Source organism: Pseudophryne corroboree, chromosome 5 (assembly GCF_028390025.1).
Source record: "Pseudophryne corroboree isolate aPseCor3 chromosome 5, aPseCor3.hap2, whole genome shotgun sequence".
NCBI classification, from domain to species: domain Eukaryota; kingdom Metazoa; phylum Chordata; class Amphibia; order Anura; family Myobatrachidae; genus Pseudophryne; species Pseudophryne corroboree.
The window spans coordinates 594,877,191-594,895,183 of NC_086448.1; positions in this window are offsets into that span (position 1 = coordinate 594,877,191).

Genomic DNA, 17,993 nt, shown 5'->3' on the forward strand with positions numbered 1-17,993 from the left:
TTGTTATATACATATTGTTCTGTTTGGATTGACTATCCTATTTTGTGCAGCTGCTTGGACAACCAATTCGTATTAAGCGTGAAGCAACCCACACTTAAGTGAGGTTATTTCCACAGTTTCAGCTACCTCATTGCACCTCATTTTCTTCTTTGCATCATGTGATGTTTGGGGCCTAGTTTTTAAATCTGCAATCCTGTCTGACACTGCAGTGCCACTCCTAGATGGGCCAGGTGTTTGTGCTGCACACATGTGTCATTTAGCTTAGTCATACAGCCACCTCTGTGCAACCTTTTGGCCTAAAAACATTGTGAGGTGTGAGGTGTTCAGAATAGACTGGAAATGAGTGGACATGATTGTTATTGAGGTTAATAATACCGTAGGATCAAAATTACCCCCAAAATCTGTGATTTTAGCTGTTTTTATGTTTTTTTTTAAAAAATCACCCAGATCCAAAACCAAAACCAAAACACGAAAGGGTGGTTTTGGCAAAACCAAGCCAAAACCAAAAGACGAAAGTGGAATTAGAACCAAAACCAACACACAAAACACGAAAAGTGCCAGCCGCACATCTCTCTCTCTCTCTCTCTCTCTCTCTCTCTATATATATATATATATATATAACGAAATTATAGCCGGCACTCACAGTACAAGATACAACAGGCCCAGGTGCCTGCCCCGATGTGAACACACCACAGTATAGCGAAGGTAACAGGCGGCACTCCAAGGACTTCGAGACGTATAAAACTTAATATCAACGTTTCGATTTTATTCAAATCGTCATCAGGATATACAATGCCATAAAACAAACAAACATATATAGCTCACCATCACCAAGGACGCCAAACCCACTTCCTCCCGCCCTTCCGCACACGAGGCGCCGGCGGCTGACAATGACATCACACGCTACAACGTACGTATGATGCGTGTCACCATCATACAGCGTCCCGTTGCTTGGTAACGGGAGAAACCCGAAAACATACAATAAGGACTTTTGTGTAGACAAACAAAGAAACCGGGCAATGTGCCTACTCGATCAATTCTAACATTATCCATAAAAAAACAACAATAATATGCGGGTACGGAAATTCCGGGATCGTCATGCAATACAAATAACATAATAAACAGTTGATCATACCAAAATGCATATATCACCCTGGCTTTTATTACAAGAAACTATTCAACCTCAGATTTTCATTAAGACCATAGGGAGAACCTGTGTTGAGGCGATGTATCCATCTAGCCTCTTTCTGAAGAAGGGTTCTATCCCTATCATCTCCACGTATCTTCTTCACAACATGTTCAATAATTTTATACCGAAGGGTAGCTAGTCCATGATTATATTCTCTAAAATGACGGGCTACCGGTTGTTCTTGGGACACCACTGTACCCTCCACAGCTTTTCTAATGGAGGATCTATGCATATTCATGCGCTCTTTGAATTGTCTTGTGGTCTTTCCTATATAGAAAAGACCACAAGGACAACGTATAAAGTAAACCACATGGGTGGTAGTACAGGTATGTACCTGCCGGATGGCGATACGTTTACCTGTATGGGGATGAGCAAATGAGTCCCCTGTCTCTAAAAAACTACATGTAGTGCATCCAGTGCACTTATAAAACCCAGGTTTACGTTTTAAAAAAGTGCCCGACCTGACCGGAACTTTCCTACCGGTAATGTCATTCTTAACCAGCCAGTCCTTTAGATTTCGATTACGGGAGAAGCTAGGTAATACTGACATATTCTGAAAAACTTTCAGATCCGGGTCAGTAGATACCAATGGCCATAACTTTTTGGTGTGCTTTACCAGATGGTCACTGCGTGAATTAAATCTTTGTACAAATTGAATTTTTTTCGTTAACGCTACTGACTTACGATTAGCTGAATGCAAAAGTTCAGAACGTGGAATGGCAAGAGCCTTTTCCTTTGCTCTCAACAAATCAGAATATTTGTAGCCCCTGGCCAGAAACTGGGTAATCATGATGTCAATATCTCTTTTAGTGGATTCAATATTGTCAGAAGTCCTATGTACCCTCAAAAATTGAGAGAACGGGAGACCTTTTTTGGTTGATAGTGGATGTTGGCTGGAAAAATGTAATACATTATTCCTATCAGTAGTTTTTCTGAACAAGGCAGTATGTAACTGACCCTGATCAAGTGTCAATTTAACATCTAGGTAATTCACCTCTAGGTTACTGATACAATATGTAAATTTAATGAATTCATTACAACTATTAGCATGTAACATTAATTGATGGAATTCTGCTTCCTCACCCAACCAAATAACCAACAGGTCATCAATATACCTGACAAACAGCAAAATCTTAGAAGCAATATTAGAATCTTAAAAAAAAGATGGTCCGTTCAATGTCAAACATGTACCCGTTGGCAAACGCAGGGGCCACGCAGGACCCCATAGCACAACCCTGGCACTGAAGGTACCACTGCCCATTGAAAAGAAAGTAGTTACGTTTCAGCGTTAATTCTAACAACTGAATACATTTTTTTACATCAGGACCCGTATACACATCACTAGATGCCAATAGCCTCCTGATCGCTAGCAACCCCCCATCCTGTGGAATGCTGGTATAAAGATTGACTACATCTAATGTACACAGAAAACATGGAGGTAAAGGTGATGGTAATGAGTCCAATTTTCGTAATAATGTCGTAGTGTCTTTCAAGTAAGTGTCCTGTACCTGTATCACAGGCTGTAGAAAAGTGTCCAAGTACTTAGATACTTTATAATAAATAGAATCTCGTGCTGCAATAATAGGCCGGCCCGGAGGCCGAACCGGATCCTTGTGAATTTTAGGGAGGGTGTAGAGCACAGGGGCCACAGGATTATCCTGTGTCAATGCTTTTTTAACCGCTGTGGTAATGATGTTCTCATTTACCGCCTGTGACAATACACCCTCCAATTCACGATTAAATACCCCAGTCGGGTCACATGACAATTTACGGTATACATTTACATCTCCCAATTGTCGGTAGACCTCAGAGCAATACTTATCTAAATATTGTATTACTATTCCGCCCCCCTTATCTGCGGGACGGATAACAATGCTACGATCTTTACTTAGCTGGTCCAAAGTTTCCCATTCCTCCTTGGACATATTTGATACAACAAAGGTATGCATATTAATAGAATGTTGCTCCAACCGACGTTGAAAACATTTAAGGGATGCGTTAGTCGTATAAGGATCAAAGGTAGATCTGGATTTAATTGAAGCAGGCAGACTCTCATCACTAGGTGTAGTGATGTGTGATTGAAAGTATTCTTTGAGACGAAGATTTCTGTTGAAACGATAAGAATCCAGTTTCCACTGGAAATTATCAAAGTCACATGAAGGGACAAATGAAAGTCCTTTGTTCAAAATGTCCAACTCTTTACCTGTCAGCGTTCTATTGGATAAATTAAAAACTAGGTCTTCTTGGACTTGTTTTGCTTCCCTTTTGCGGATCCGGAAGCACTGTTGCCCCCTCCTTGTTTTACAACGTTTTTGACACCACGCTGAGCTCGTGTACTCATCCCTAAAGGGGGTTTAGCTGTGGTAGCATCCTCAGATTCACTATGCGTTGAGGCGCCCTCACTAGATGTTTCCGTATCACCCAGAAATTTGCGGAATTTTCTCTGTCTGGAACGAAACAAGTTTTTGTTGACGGGAGTGGGGTTATAAGCCCATGTATAGACTCTGTTCTCGGCATAGTCACGCTGTACAGTAGCCAATTTGTCACGCTTAAATTTTACCAGATTTCGTTTGTATGTATCAACTTGTACTGTGAGTTTTTCAATCCAGCCATTAGGTGCATCAGAGGTTAATTTGTCCAGATGTAAGTCTTCAAAGGTATTAATCTTGGACTTAACAAGCTGTAATTCCCTCGTCGACTCCTCAACCACCAACAGGATTAGGTCAAGGCTGCATTTATTAAGGATAGCAGCCCATTTGCGGCAAAAATCGCTGCTAAATTTTCCAATTGTTGGGGAATTCCTAATGCGAAACCCCCTAGGAATCTGAACGCTACGGTGGTAGTCGGACAATGTAATGCCGTGCAAGAGAAAATCAACCTCCTTCTTTTTCAAACGTAATAATTGAGTGAAAAGTTGTTCATTACTTTCATCACCTCCAGTAAACAATAAATTCTCCTTGAATCTAATGGATTCCGCATCCGCATCCGAGAAACTCCAAGTTTCTCTTACAGGTAAAGTAATGTCTCTAATGCCAATTGATTCAGCCATGTCAAAATATAATGGATAACCCCTGAAGAGTACAAGAGTAGGGACAATCTCCACTGTATAATATTAAAACAAAGTCACTGAGTCCGATGAGTCATATAGAAAAATACCAAACAATAGGTGCCATGCCCAAGGTACAATACAGCAATGCTCCTAAATGGCAGCCAGTGTAAATGTCCTTAATAGTATAACGAAATTATAGCCGGCACTCACAGTACAAGATACAACAGGCCCAGGTGCCTGCCCCGATGTGAACACACCACAGTATAGCGAAGGTAACAGGCGGCACTCCAAGGACTTCGAGACGTAGAAAACTTAATATCAACGTTTCGATTTTATTCAAATCGTCATCAGGATATACAATGCCATGAAACAAACAAACATATATAGCTCACCATCACCAAGGATGCCAAACCCACTTCCTCCCGCCCTTCCGCACACAAGGCGCCAGCGGTTCAGTTTTTCAGAATATGTCAGTATTACCTAGCTTCTCCCGTAATCGAAATCTAAAGGACTGGCTGGTTAAGAATGACATTACCGGTAGGAAAGTTCCGGTCAGGTCGGGCACTTTTTTAAAACGTAAACCTGGGTGTTATAAGTGCACTGGATGCACTACATGTAGTTTTTTAGAGACAGGGGACTCATTTGCTCATCCCCATACAGGTAAACGTATCGCCATCCGGCAGGTACTTACCTGTACTACCACCCATGTGGTTTACTTTATACGTTGTCCTTGTGGTCTTTTCTATATAGGAAAGACCACAAGACAATTCAAAGAGCGCATGAATATGCATAGATCCTCCATTAGAAAAGCTGTGGAGGGTACAGTGGTGTCCCAAGAACAACCGGTAGCCCGTCATTTTAGAGAATATAATCATGGACTAGCTACCCTTCGGTATAAAATTATTGAACATGTTGTGAAGAAGATACGTGGAGGTGATAGGGATAGAACCCTTCTTCAGAAAGAGGCTAAATGGATACATCGCCTCAACACAGTTTCTCCCTATGGTCTTAATGAAAATCTGGGGTTGAATAGTTTCTTGTAATAAAAGCCAGGGTGATATATGCATTTTGGTATGATCAACTGTTTATTATGTTATTTGTATTGCATGACGATCCCGGAATTTCCGTACCCGCATATTATTGTTTTTTTTTTATGGATAATGTTAGAATTGATCGAGTAGGCACATTGCCCGGTTTCTTTGTTTGTCTACACAAAAGTCCTTATTGTATGTTTTCGGGTTTCTCCCGTTACCAAGCAACGGGACGCTGTATGATGGTGACACGCATCATACGTACGTTGTAGCGTGTGATGTCATTGTCAGCCGCCGGCGCCTCGTGTGCGGAAGGGCGGGAGGAAGTGGGTTTGGCGTCCTTGGTGATGGTGAGCTATATATGTTTGTTTGTTTTATGGCATTGTATATCCTGATGACGATTTGAATAAAATCGAAACGTTGATATTAAGTTTTCTACATCTCGAAGTCCTTGGAGTGCCGCCTGTTACCTTCGCTATATATATATATATATATATATATATATGAGAGAGATAATATATAATTAAAAATTAGCATATTACAGAAAATAACAGACATTTTAGAATATTCAGGAGGAGTGATGATAAGCTTAATAAATAATGATGGAGAGTGAACATATATTTGAGTTCCTATTAACTTTAATTGGAGCATGCAACCTCATTTTTTTACCATGACCCTATACTGTGTTTACTGTGGGTAAAAGCATAGCTATATATGAAAGCAATTTTCTGTATTTTCAAATGTCTTATCAAAGCTTGTAGAGAGATAAATTGCAGATAGATAAAGTTCCAACCAATCAGCTCATGTCATTTGCAAACACAGCTTGTATGATGACAGTTTGGAACCGATTGGTTAATACTATATTTAGTTTATCTCTCTCCAAGCTGTGATACATTTGTAGATTGTTAAACCAGAAATTTATGGAAGCAGTCCTAATGGGGGTGGGGTATGTTGAGGAGGTGGAGTCTGTTAAGTGGGTTGGGATACCCGAGTCCTCATAGGGCCTGATTCTGAGTTCTATGCATTTGTTGCCTTCCTTGAATCTTTTTCTGCAGTTCCGCCTGCAACTTTATGCTAATACCAGTACAGAACCATTCCCTAGGGTACATCCATGTGTCTGAATGAGGAACAATGGTGATGCCCATTTAAGTGAGTGCAATAATGTTTGGGTGTCTTCACAAACCACCATCAGTCGCATCACTGAACTTTTCACCAGCCCTATGCTAGGTGTAGTTCATCTATCTGGGTATGGCCTCCAATGTGAACAATTCAGCATTTTTATATTCAACCCCTTTCAGCAACATGTCCATACTAAGTTACATCTGTATCTAAATAGCCAACCACCTGTGATGGCCTAGGATTTCTATACACATTTGTAATATACTTCTTGGTACATGCATCTGAAACTGTACTACAACTCTGTATGAACACAATTGGGATGCATGCACAGTGCAACTCAGGTGAAAAACATTGCACAAGAAAAAAAAAACATTATCACCCACACAAAAAACCCCCACAAACACATTGGCCGCCACATACAAAACACACATTGGCCTTATGGGCACAAAACGAAACACATTGGTTGCATCAGGAAAAAAATAAAACACATCAGACCTGACAGGAAAATATCACTGCACCCAAGTACAAAATTTGGGAGAGGGCCAGAAGTTACAACTGGTCTGATTTAGAACATTAGTCTCCTGTGAAACACTCAGTGAAACATTCTCTCCATTTGTAATACAGTACACTTGTGCTTTTTTAATATTACCCCTGAAGAATTCCCCATTATGGGATGAAATGCATAGGGTTTCTAGTGACATATCCTTCTGCCATCTGTGGGGCCCCCACCATTGAGCTCACACCCATAAGGGTGTTGGTGGGAAGTATCCACATCTCTCCTGTATTGGCGTTGGTTGCTTTGACACCTTTTTAAGAACCTTATTCAGGTTTGTTAGCAAACCAAAAAAAGCACACTAATGAGCAAAACCATTTTGCACTGCTGGTGGGGCAGTTGCTCAGTGTTCCCATAAACTAAGATGACGATCAACTCTAAATTACCCCCATAGTCATTACTGCAGGGGATTAAGGGCCTAATTCAGACCTGATCATACTAGCAGCAAATTTGTTAGCAGATGGGCAAAACCATGGCCCTCATTCCGAGTTGTTCGCTCACTAGCTGCTTTTAGCAGCTTTGCACACGCTAAGCCGCCACCTACTGGGAGTGAATCTTAGCTTTGCAGAATTGCTAACGAAAGATTCGCATAATTGCGAATAGAAATTTCTTTGCAGTTTCTTAGTAGCTCGGGACTTACTCTGCCACTGCGATCAGTTCAGTCAGTTTCGTTCATGGTTTGATGTCACAAACACACCCAGCGTTCGCCCAGACACTCCTCCGTTTCTCCAGCCACTCCCGCATTTTTCCCAGAAACGGCAGCGTTTTTCTGCACACACCCATAAAATGGCCAGTTTCCGCCCAGAAACACCCACTTCCTGTCAATCACACTCCGATCACCAGAACGAAGAAATTTCTTCGTTAAGCCGTTAGTAAAATACCTAACTTGTTGGCAAATTTACTTGGCGCAGATGCACTGCGAACATTGCGCATGCGCAGTTTGCGACAAATCGCTCCGTTGCGAAAACCACTAATGAGCGAACAACTCGGAATGAGGGCCCATGTGCATTGCAGGAGTGGCAGATATAACATTTACAGAGAGAGTTAGATTTGGGTGGGTTATTTTGCATCTGTGCAGGGTAAATACTGGCTGCTTTTACACTGCAATTTAGATTACAGTTTGAACACACCACACCCAAATCTAACTCTCTCTGCACATGTTATATCTGCCCCACTTGCAGTGCACATGGTTTTGCCCAACTGCTAATAAATTTGATGCTGCGATTAACTCTGAATTACCCCCTAAGTCTGACTGCCTTGGCTCAGTTAATTTTATTAAAGGCACAGATGAGTTGTGCTCCATCTGTAGTTACTTCGGGGCACCGTATGTGCAATGATAAAAGAGGTTGTTATACAGTAGGTGAAATATGCAAACCTTTCTCTGTGACAGAGGAGCCAATGTAACTGAGCAGATGAGTCAATGTTGAGTCAACACTGAACAATAATAATAAATAGCAATAGAAGTAGAAAGGGGTCTGGAGGCTATTATCTGAGTATCCTGGCACTCTTCCACAGAATCAGTTGACATCTCTCTTGTTATTATGGATATGTAAAAGCGGGTTGTGGATAGGGTTACCAAAATAAATAGCTAGTCAGGGCAAGATCTGAGTACACAGTATTTGATCATGGTTTATGGTTTGTGGGTCCAGGTCTCCTTAAAATATGCTTGTGCAGGTCTTTATGCCAGACTCCTATACTGTATGCATTCAAAAAGTGTATTATTCACAAGATGCTGAATGCTATAATTTTGATAAAATATCTCAATCATCTATTCACAAATTTATCTACATACGTATATATATATATATAAAACTGCAGGGGGTACCTTCAATTGTTGTCCATAAAGAAGGAAACCAGGCGGCACTCCAAGGATTTGTTGCAGGCAAAATACTTTATATTAAAGTGACAGTGCAAAATAAGTTAGTACAGCATAGTGCGAGCCACCGACGTTTCAACGCCCCTCCGGCGTTTTCTTCAAGGTGCTATGCTTACAAAGTGCAGCGTGATAAACAGCAATAACAAACATACCTGATTAAACTTTCCATAGGGGTATAAATACCTGAATACTTGTGAGGTCCTCCCCGTGCGCTCCCGCCAGCCGGCGTCCCGAGGCCGGAAGCCGCGGCTGCTCTGAGTTCCGGTCACGTGGGCCACAGCTGTGACGTGAGCTCGAGCCCCTTGCATCGTTGCCTAGTAACCACGGAGACTCCGTAACCAAGGAGACCGGACCTGCCGGACGGAGCCAACACAGGGGTGACTTCTGTGCAAAACATAGCTGCAAAACATACAGTGCAGAATATAAAGTGCATAAAGTGACAAAGGGTTGCTCCTAGTGTGCGCAAACATTAATGATTGCAAACAACATTAAAATTTAAAAAGATAGAAGAATCTAAGAATTAAAATACTGAGACAACTACTGTGCTATCATAGCTTTGTGACTTACAGTTTTATACATATTATATTAGGGATGGAGCACGGTTACATACTCACAGAAGCACAGGCTTAATGTGCTGTATATTAGAGAATGGACTTACTATTATAGATGGATAGATAGATAGCTGCTACAAGACGGTTACCTAGTACAGGGCTATAAAAGGACTAACTAAATATTAGGAGAAGAACAAAGTAAAGATCATGATCACAAGAAGGCATTCCACATTGCTTGTTCATTTAGTCCACCAGGGGCCAAGGAGTCCAGCATATGGATCCACTTGGCTTCCTTCTGTGACAACATCCTAGCTCTGTTGCCACCCCTGACCGGTTTCGGCACATGATCCAGTATCATATGTTTCAACTGTGATAGCGTATGATTCGCTGCTTTAAAATGCCGTGCTACCGGTTGGTCATTGCCTCTTCCCTCCAGTGCTGCTCTAATAGCGGACCTATGTAGCGCCATGCGCTCTCGGAATGTCCTTATGGTTTGGCCCACATAGATATTTCCACAAGGGCATACAATTGCATAAATGACAAACTGGGATGTGCAGGAGAGATGGTGTCTAATATCATATTCCTTATTGGTTTTAGGATGTCTGAAGTTACTCCCGGTCAGCATGTAATTGCACGTCTCACATTTTGGGCACTTGAAACAGCCTCTGCGGCTCGGGCCCATGGCTCTCTTAGTGACATCTAATTTCACCACTCTGTCCTTCAGGTTGCGGCCCCTCTTGTAGCTAGGCATGATAGTGCTACCCTTAAAACATGGTACTGCTGGATCGGAAGACACCAGGGGCCACAGAGCCCTCGTTGCCCTGGGGAGTACTGAACTGGCCGTTGTGAATTCCGTTATAAGTGGAATCCTCTTCTCCTCATTCTTTCTAGGTGTCGGCCTGAGTAACTTCTCTCTAGGCATGTTCAATACCTCTTCTTTCAAGGACAGGAGCGGGCCCTTGTGATAACCTCTGGCTTGGAACTTATTAACTACGGCGTCCAACGCTGGTTCAAGTTTGTGGTTATTGTACCCCCCGAGACACTGATACTAACGTCCAGAACCATTAACTTTCTGGACGTTAGTATCAGTGTCTCGGGGGGTACAATAACCACAGAGGTCTTTAATAAACCTACGGACCGGAATACCCTGCTTTTGCACAGTAGCTTCCATCCACCGGCCCTTAAGAATGGACTACCCAAGTCGCAACTCATGAGGGCGGCTAGAATAACGAGTGAAAGACACAAACTTGAACCAGCGTTGGACGCCGTAGTTAATAAGTTCCAAGCCAGAGGTTATCACAAGGGCCCGCTCCTGTCCTTGAAAGAAGAGGTATTGAACATGCCTAGAGAGAAGTTACTCAGGCCGACACCTAGAAAGAATGAGGAGAAGAGGATTCCACTTATAACGGAATTCACAACGGCCAGTTCAGTACTCCCCAGGGCAACGAGGGCTCTGTGGCCCCTGGTGTCTTCCGATCCAGCAGTACCATGTTTTAAGGGTAGCACTATCATGCCTAGCTACAAGAGGGGCCGCAACCTGAAGGACAGAGTGGTGAAATTAGATGTCACTAAGAGAGCCATGGGCCCGAGCCGCAGAGGCTGTTTCAAGTGCCCAAAATGTGAGACGTGCAATTACATGCTGACCGGGAGTAACTTCAGACATCCTAAAACCAATAAGGAATATGATATTAGACACCATCTCTCCTGCACATCCCAGTTTGTCATTTATGCAATTGTATGCCCTTGTGGAAATATCTATGTGGGCCAAACCATAAGGACATTCCGAGAGCGCATGGCGCTACATAGGTCCGCTATTAGAGCAGCACTGGAGGGAAGAGGCAATGACCAACCGGTAGCACGGCATTTTAAAGCAGCGAATCATACGCTATCACAGTTGAAACATATGATACTGGATCATGTGCCGAAACCGGTCAGGGGTGGCAACAGAGCTAGGATGTTGTCACAGAAGGAAGCCAAGTGGATCCATATGCTGGACTCCTTGGCCCCTGGTGGACTAAATGAACAAGCAATGTGGAATGCCTTCTTGTGATCATGATCTTTACTTTGTTCTTCTCCTAATATTTAGTTAGTCCTTTTATAGCCCTGTACTAGGTAACCGTCTTGTAGCAGCTATCTATCTATCCATCTATAATAGTAAGTCCATTCTCTAATATACAGCACATTAAGCCTGTGCTTCTGTGAGTATGTAACCGTGCTCCATCCCTAATATAATATGTATAAAACTGTAAGTCACAAAGCTATGATAGCACAGTAGTTGTCTCAGTATTTTAATTCTTAGATTCTTCTATCTTTTTAAATTTTAATGTTGTTTGCAATCATTAATGTTTGCGCACACTAGGAGCAACCCTTTGTCACTTTATGCACTTTATATTCTGCACTGTATGTTTTGCAGCTATGTTTTGCACAGAAGTCACCCCCGTGTTGGCTCCGTCCGGCAGGTCCGGTCTCCTTGGTTACGGAGTCTCCGTGGTTACTAGGCAACGATGCAAGGGGCTCGAGCTCACGTCACAGCTGTGGCCCACGTGACCGGAACTCAGAGCAGCCGCGGCTTCCGGCCTCGGGACGCCGGCTGGCGGGAGCGCACGGGGAGGACCTCACAAGTATTCAGGTATTTATACCCCTATGGAAAGTTTAATCAGGTATGTTTGTTATTGCTGTTTATCACGCTGCACTTTGTAAGCATAGCACCTTGAAGAAAACGCCGGAGGGGCGTTGAAACGTCGGTGGCTCGCACTATGCTGTACTAACTTATTTTGCACTGTCACTTTAATATAAAGTATTTTGCCTGCAACAAATCCTTGGAGTGCCGCCTGGTTTCCTTCTTTATGGACAACAATTGAAGGTACCCCCTGCAGTTTTATATCATTTGGAGGAGGGCACCCAGGTGGATGACAGCATGATTGGGAGTGCCATAAAAATATAAGGATATATATATATATATATATATATATGAGAGCAGTGAAGAACAGCGCCTAAGTATATCTAATAGAGCAACTGGGGTCAAGAAAATTTCTTTACACAACACACCTCAACAGTGAATGAGTGGCAGCTCTTATACAATATATGAATAAAAATTGACAAATGGAGTAAAATAAAAGCGACTAATAGTGTCGGTGAATAAAACCTGTGCGGTCAGGTGCAGTTATTAAAATAAATAGCAACTTAGCTCCAAATATTTTCAGACTGATGACACTTTAGAAGCCGAACATGTAAAGAGAAGATAAAAAGCAACATAGGGGGTAATTCCAAGTTGATCGCAGCAGGAATTTGGTTAGCAATTGGGCAAAACCATGTGCACTGCAGGGGAGGCAGATATAACATGTGCAGAGACAGTTAGATTTGGATGTGGTGTGTTCAATCTGCAATCTAAATTGCAGTGTAAAAATAAAGCAGCCAGTATTTACCCTGCACAGAAATAAAATAACCCACCCAAATCTAACTCTCTCTGCACATGTTATATCTGCCTCCCCTGCAGTGCACATGGTTTTGCCCAACTGCTAAAAAATTTCCTGCTGCGATCAACTTGGAATTACCCCCATAGTGTGTACTGTTTTGAAAAACAATATTTTTCACAGTGGTTTCAAAAAATCAGGAATGTGGCTCATTCCAAAATATTGGGTGAGCGAAACTGATGATTCTTAAAAAAGAAGGTAAAAGCTATAAAAGACAGTATTTTCACAAACAGCTTATATGTTAGGAATATTCACTAAATGTGAATTGGGATCAAAACAAGACGGCTGGGTATTCTAACTACCAGAAATGACTGATCCACTGTTGTCAGACCTTTTTAAAGAAACATGAAAATGACTGTGCGCCCCATTATGCGGTTCATCTGCGGCTACAGACATCCGGATATGACGTCATCACCATGAACTATTACAATTACTATTACTGAAAATATTTGGAGCTAAGTTGCTATTTATTTTAATAACTGCACCTGACTGCACAGGTTTTATTCACTGACACTATTAGGCACTTTTATTTTACTCCATTTGTCAATATATATATATATATATATATATATATATATATATACACTGCTCAAAAAAATAAAGGGAACACTTAAACAACACAATGTAACTCCAAGTCAATTACACTTCTGTGAAATCAAGCTGTCCACTTAGGAAGCAACACTGATTGACAATCAATTTCACATGCTGTTGTGCAAATGGAATAGACAACAGGTGGAAATTATAGGCAATTAGCAAGACACTCCCAATAAAGGAGTTGTTCTGCAGCTGGTGACTCAGCTCCTATGCTTTCTGGCTGAAGTTTTGGTCACTTTTGAAAGCTGGTGGTGCTTTCACTCTAGTGGTAGCATGAGACGGAGTCTACAACCCAGACAAGTGGCTCAGGTAGTGCAGCTCATCCAGGATGGCACATCAATGCGAGCTGTGGCAAAAGAAGGTTTGCTGTGTCTGTCAGCGTAGTGTCCAGAGCATGGAGGCGCTACAAGGAGACAGGCCAGTACATCAGGAGACGTGGAGGAGGCCATAGGAGGGCAACAACCCAGCAGCAGGACTGCTACCTCCGCCTTTGTGCAAGGAGGAAAAGGAGGAGCACTGCCAGAGCCCTGCAAAATGACCTCCAGCATGCCACAAATGTACATGTGTCTACTCAAATGATCAGAAACAGACCCATGAGGGTGGTATGAGGGCCCAATGTCCACAGGTGGGGGTTGTGCTTACAACCCAACACCGTGCAGGATGCTTGGCATTTGCCAGAGAACACCAAGATGGTCAAATTCGCCACTGGCGCCCTGTGCTCTTCACAGATGAAAGCAGGTTCTCACTGAGCACATGTGACAGACGTGACAGAGTCTAGAGACGCCAAGGAGAACGTTCTGCTGCCTGCAACATCCTCCAGCATGACCGGTTTGGCAGTGGGTCAGTAATGGTGTGGGGTGGCATATGTTTGGGGGGCCGCACAGCCCTCCATGTGTTCGCCAGAGGTAGCCTGACTGCCATTAGGTACCGAGATGAGATCCTCAGACCACTTGTGAGACCATATGCTGGTGCGGTTGGCCCTGGGTTCCTCCTAATGCAATACAATGCTAGACCTCATGTAGCTGGAGTGTGTCAGCAGTTCCTGCAAGACGAAGGCATTGATGCCATGGACTGGCCCACCCGTTCCCCACATCTGAATCCAATTGAGCACATCTGGGACATCATGTCTCGCTCCATCCACCAATGCCACGTTGCACCACAGACTGTCCAGGAGTTGGCGGATGCTTTAGTCCAGGTCTGGGAGGAGATCCCTCAGGAGACCATCCGCCACCTCATCAGGAGCATGCCCAGGCATTGTAGGGAGGTCATACAGACACGTAGAGGCCATACACACTACTGAGCCTCATTTTGACTTGTTTTAAGGACATTACATCAAAGTTGGATCAGCCTGTAGTGTGTTTTTCCACTTTAATTTTGAGTGTGACTCCAAATCCAGACCTCCATGGGTTAATAAATTTGATTTCCATTGATAATTGTTTTGTGATTTTGTTGTCAGCACATTCAACTATGTAAAGAACAAAGTAATTAAAAATAATATTTAATTCATTCAGATCTAGGATGTGTTATTTTAGTGTTCCCTTTATATTTTTTGAGCAGTGTATGTGTGTATGTATGTATATATATATATATATATATATATATATATATATATATATATATATATATATATATATTATAAATATATAAATTTAGCATGCTATATATTATGCATTTCAAATGTAATACTGTTTTGAATGTTATCGATTACTGCCTGAAGCTTTTCTGTTTGATCGCTAATAAGACTTTTAAGGGAATGTCCTTCTGCAGATGAACATCTGTTTTTCTGTGACTAAGGGCCTAAGGGGGACATTTACTAAGCAGTGATCAGAGCAGAGAAGTGGGCCAGTGGAGAAGTTGCCCATGGCAACCAATCAGCACTGAAGTAACAGCTATAATTTACTATAAAATTATAAAGAGCTGCTGATTGGTTGATGGGGCAACTTCTCCACTGGCTCACTTCTCCACTCTTATCACTGCTTAGTAAATGTCCCCCTAATTCATGTTTGTACAATGGGCAATTACCATGCAATGGGAAGATCAACAGACTGCGCATGTGCTGCGATCTCAATGTGCATGTACAAAGGGACAGCTTCAATCTCACTCGCAATGAGGATTTCATGGAGTGTAATTGACAGGAAGTGACCATTTTGAGGTGTCAAAGGGGAGTTCATGGGAGTGGTTAGTGAAGCGCAGGCATGTCATGGATATTTTTTGCAGTGCCGTAACTAGGCATTTTAGCGCTGTGTGCAAGAAACGGCATTGGTGCCCCCCCATGCAAGATAGGGGCAGTGCGCGCCGTGGGCACGTGAAAAATATATAGGGTGTGGCTTCATGGGGAAGTGGCGTGGCCACAAAATAATAGCAATTCATACTACAGTGCACAGTAGTCTCCATTATTCAAAGTACACTACACCAGGTAGAGCCCCTTTTATACATTACAGCAGACAGCGTCCCCTTTTTACACATTACGGCAGACAGCGTCCCCTTTTTTACACATTACAGCAGACAGTGTCCCCTTTTTTTACACATTACAGCAGACAGCATCCCCATTTTTACACATTACGGCAGACGGTGTCCCCCTTTATTCACATTGCAGCAGCCAGCATCCCCCTTTTTACACAATGCGGCAGCCAGTCCCCCTTTATACACATTACGGCAGATGGTGTCCCACTTTATACATATTGCAGCAGCCAGCGTCCCCCTTTTTACACATTGCGGCAGCCAGTCCCCCTTTTTACACATTACGGCAGACGGTGTCCCCCTTTTTACACATTGCGGCAGCCAGTCCCCCTTTTTACACATTACGGCAGACGGTGTCCCCCTTTTTACACATTGCGGCAGCCAGTCCCCCTTTTTACACATTACGGCAGACGGTGTCCCCCTTTTTACACATTGCGTCAGCCAGTCCCCCTTTTTACACATTACAGCAGATGGTGTCCCCCTGAGAGAGAGAGAGAGAGAGAGAGATACTTACCATCTCCCTGCTGGCAGTGAGGCTCCTCGTGCTGGCAGCTCCCTCGGTGCAGGCATCGGACAAGGAGGAGGAGGGAGGGGGACTGGAGCCGCAGCAGAGCTGTGTCATTGGTAGTAAGCGCCGCTGCAGCAGTTCCCTCTCCTTCCGTATAGCCTGCCCGGCGCCGCTGTGAATGCTGGGATGGAGGAACTGCATCCCAGCATTCACAGCAGCGCCAGGCAGCCTATATGGAAGGAGAGGGGACTGCTGCAGCGGCGCTTACTACCAATAACATAGCCCTGCTGCGGCTCCAGTCACCCTCCCTCCTCCTCCTTCTCCGCTGCCCGGCGTGGCTGCTGCTCTCTCCTCTCCAGCGCAGCGCACGGCACACAGCAGCGGCAGCATGTAATGAGTCAATTTGACTCTATACATGCCACTGGCTGTTGCGCCCTCAGGGCAACTGCACTGTGTGCCAGGCACACCTGGCAAACACGTAGTTACAGCCCTGATTTTTTGGGTGTGTTTCTGATGACTACTGCGAGTGTGTATGTGAAAAAACATGGTGTCTGGGTCCCTACTGAAGTGTACAGTCTGGGTAGCTATAGGCCAACCCTTAGCCACGATGTTCCTCATTGTTTTGCCTGTAGGCTGTGTTTGTGTAGGTAACTGTGAGTGAGTTTTCACTGGCTTGGGTAAGATTCTCTTTTTATTCCTGGGCGGCAGCTTCACTTGCTAACAATAGCAGCTCCATAGCCTAGAAAACTGCAATTACATTAGCGTACAAACAAACATACTGTAAATTAGGCCCTATATGCGTCTTTATAAAGGGACTGCATGGGGAATATACTCAACCAGATTGTCATATTGCTTTCACACTAATTATCAGTTTTCTGGAATCTATTAAATGTTTAAATGTGTAGTAAATTGCAACACAATATAGCAGATGGTTATACATAATTATTTTGTTGTTATGTCTTGTTTTTAAAACCTTTTTCTTAAGTACAGTATGTTTACCTGTTGTCAATAAGAAATTTATAAACACATACAGTATTTGTCAACATTATTTTCCTGCTGCTCCACCGTAAGAAAAATCAAATATTTAATTTCAGTCACAGTATTCCAGTGGTATCACAGCATATGTTATTTATGGAATGCTATTTTTGACATATACAGATAATGGGGTTAATTTACTAAGGTGGGAGATTTTTAGAACTGGTGATGTTACCCATGGCAACCAATCAGATTCTACTTAACATTTATCTAGCTGCTTCTAGTAGATAATAGATATAATCTGATTGGTTGCTATGGGCAACATCACCAGTTCTAAAAATCTCCCACCTTAGTAAATTTACCCCATTGAGTTTTCATTTGCACTAACAATTTTAATGCATTTTCCATTGTTTGATTTCACAGAGCATAATACTTTATTTACAGTTGCAGCAAAGTGTTTCGCTTGTTTTATATCACTCTCAAGGCAGAAGAGAGCCTGTCAAAGCCCATGTACTTTTAATTATGGGAGGCGTGGTCCTGCACACTTAGAAAAAAATACAGAAAAAATAGTACTTTAAGAGCCTCCCTGGATACACTGCAGCCCAGCACACAACA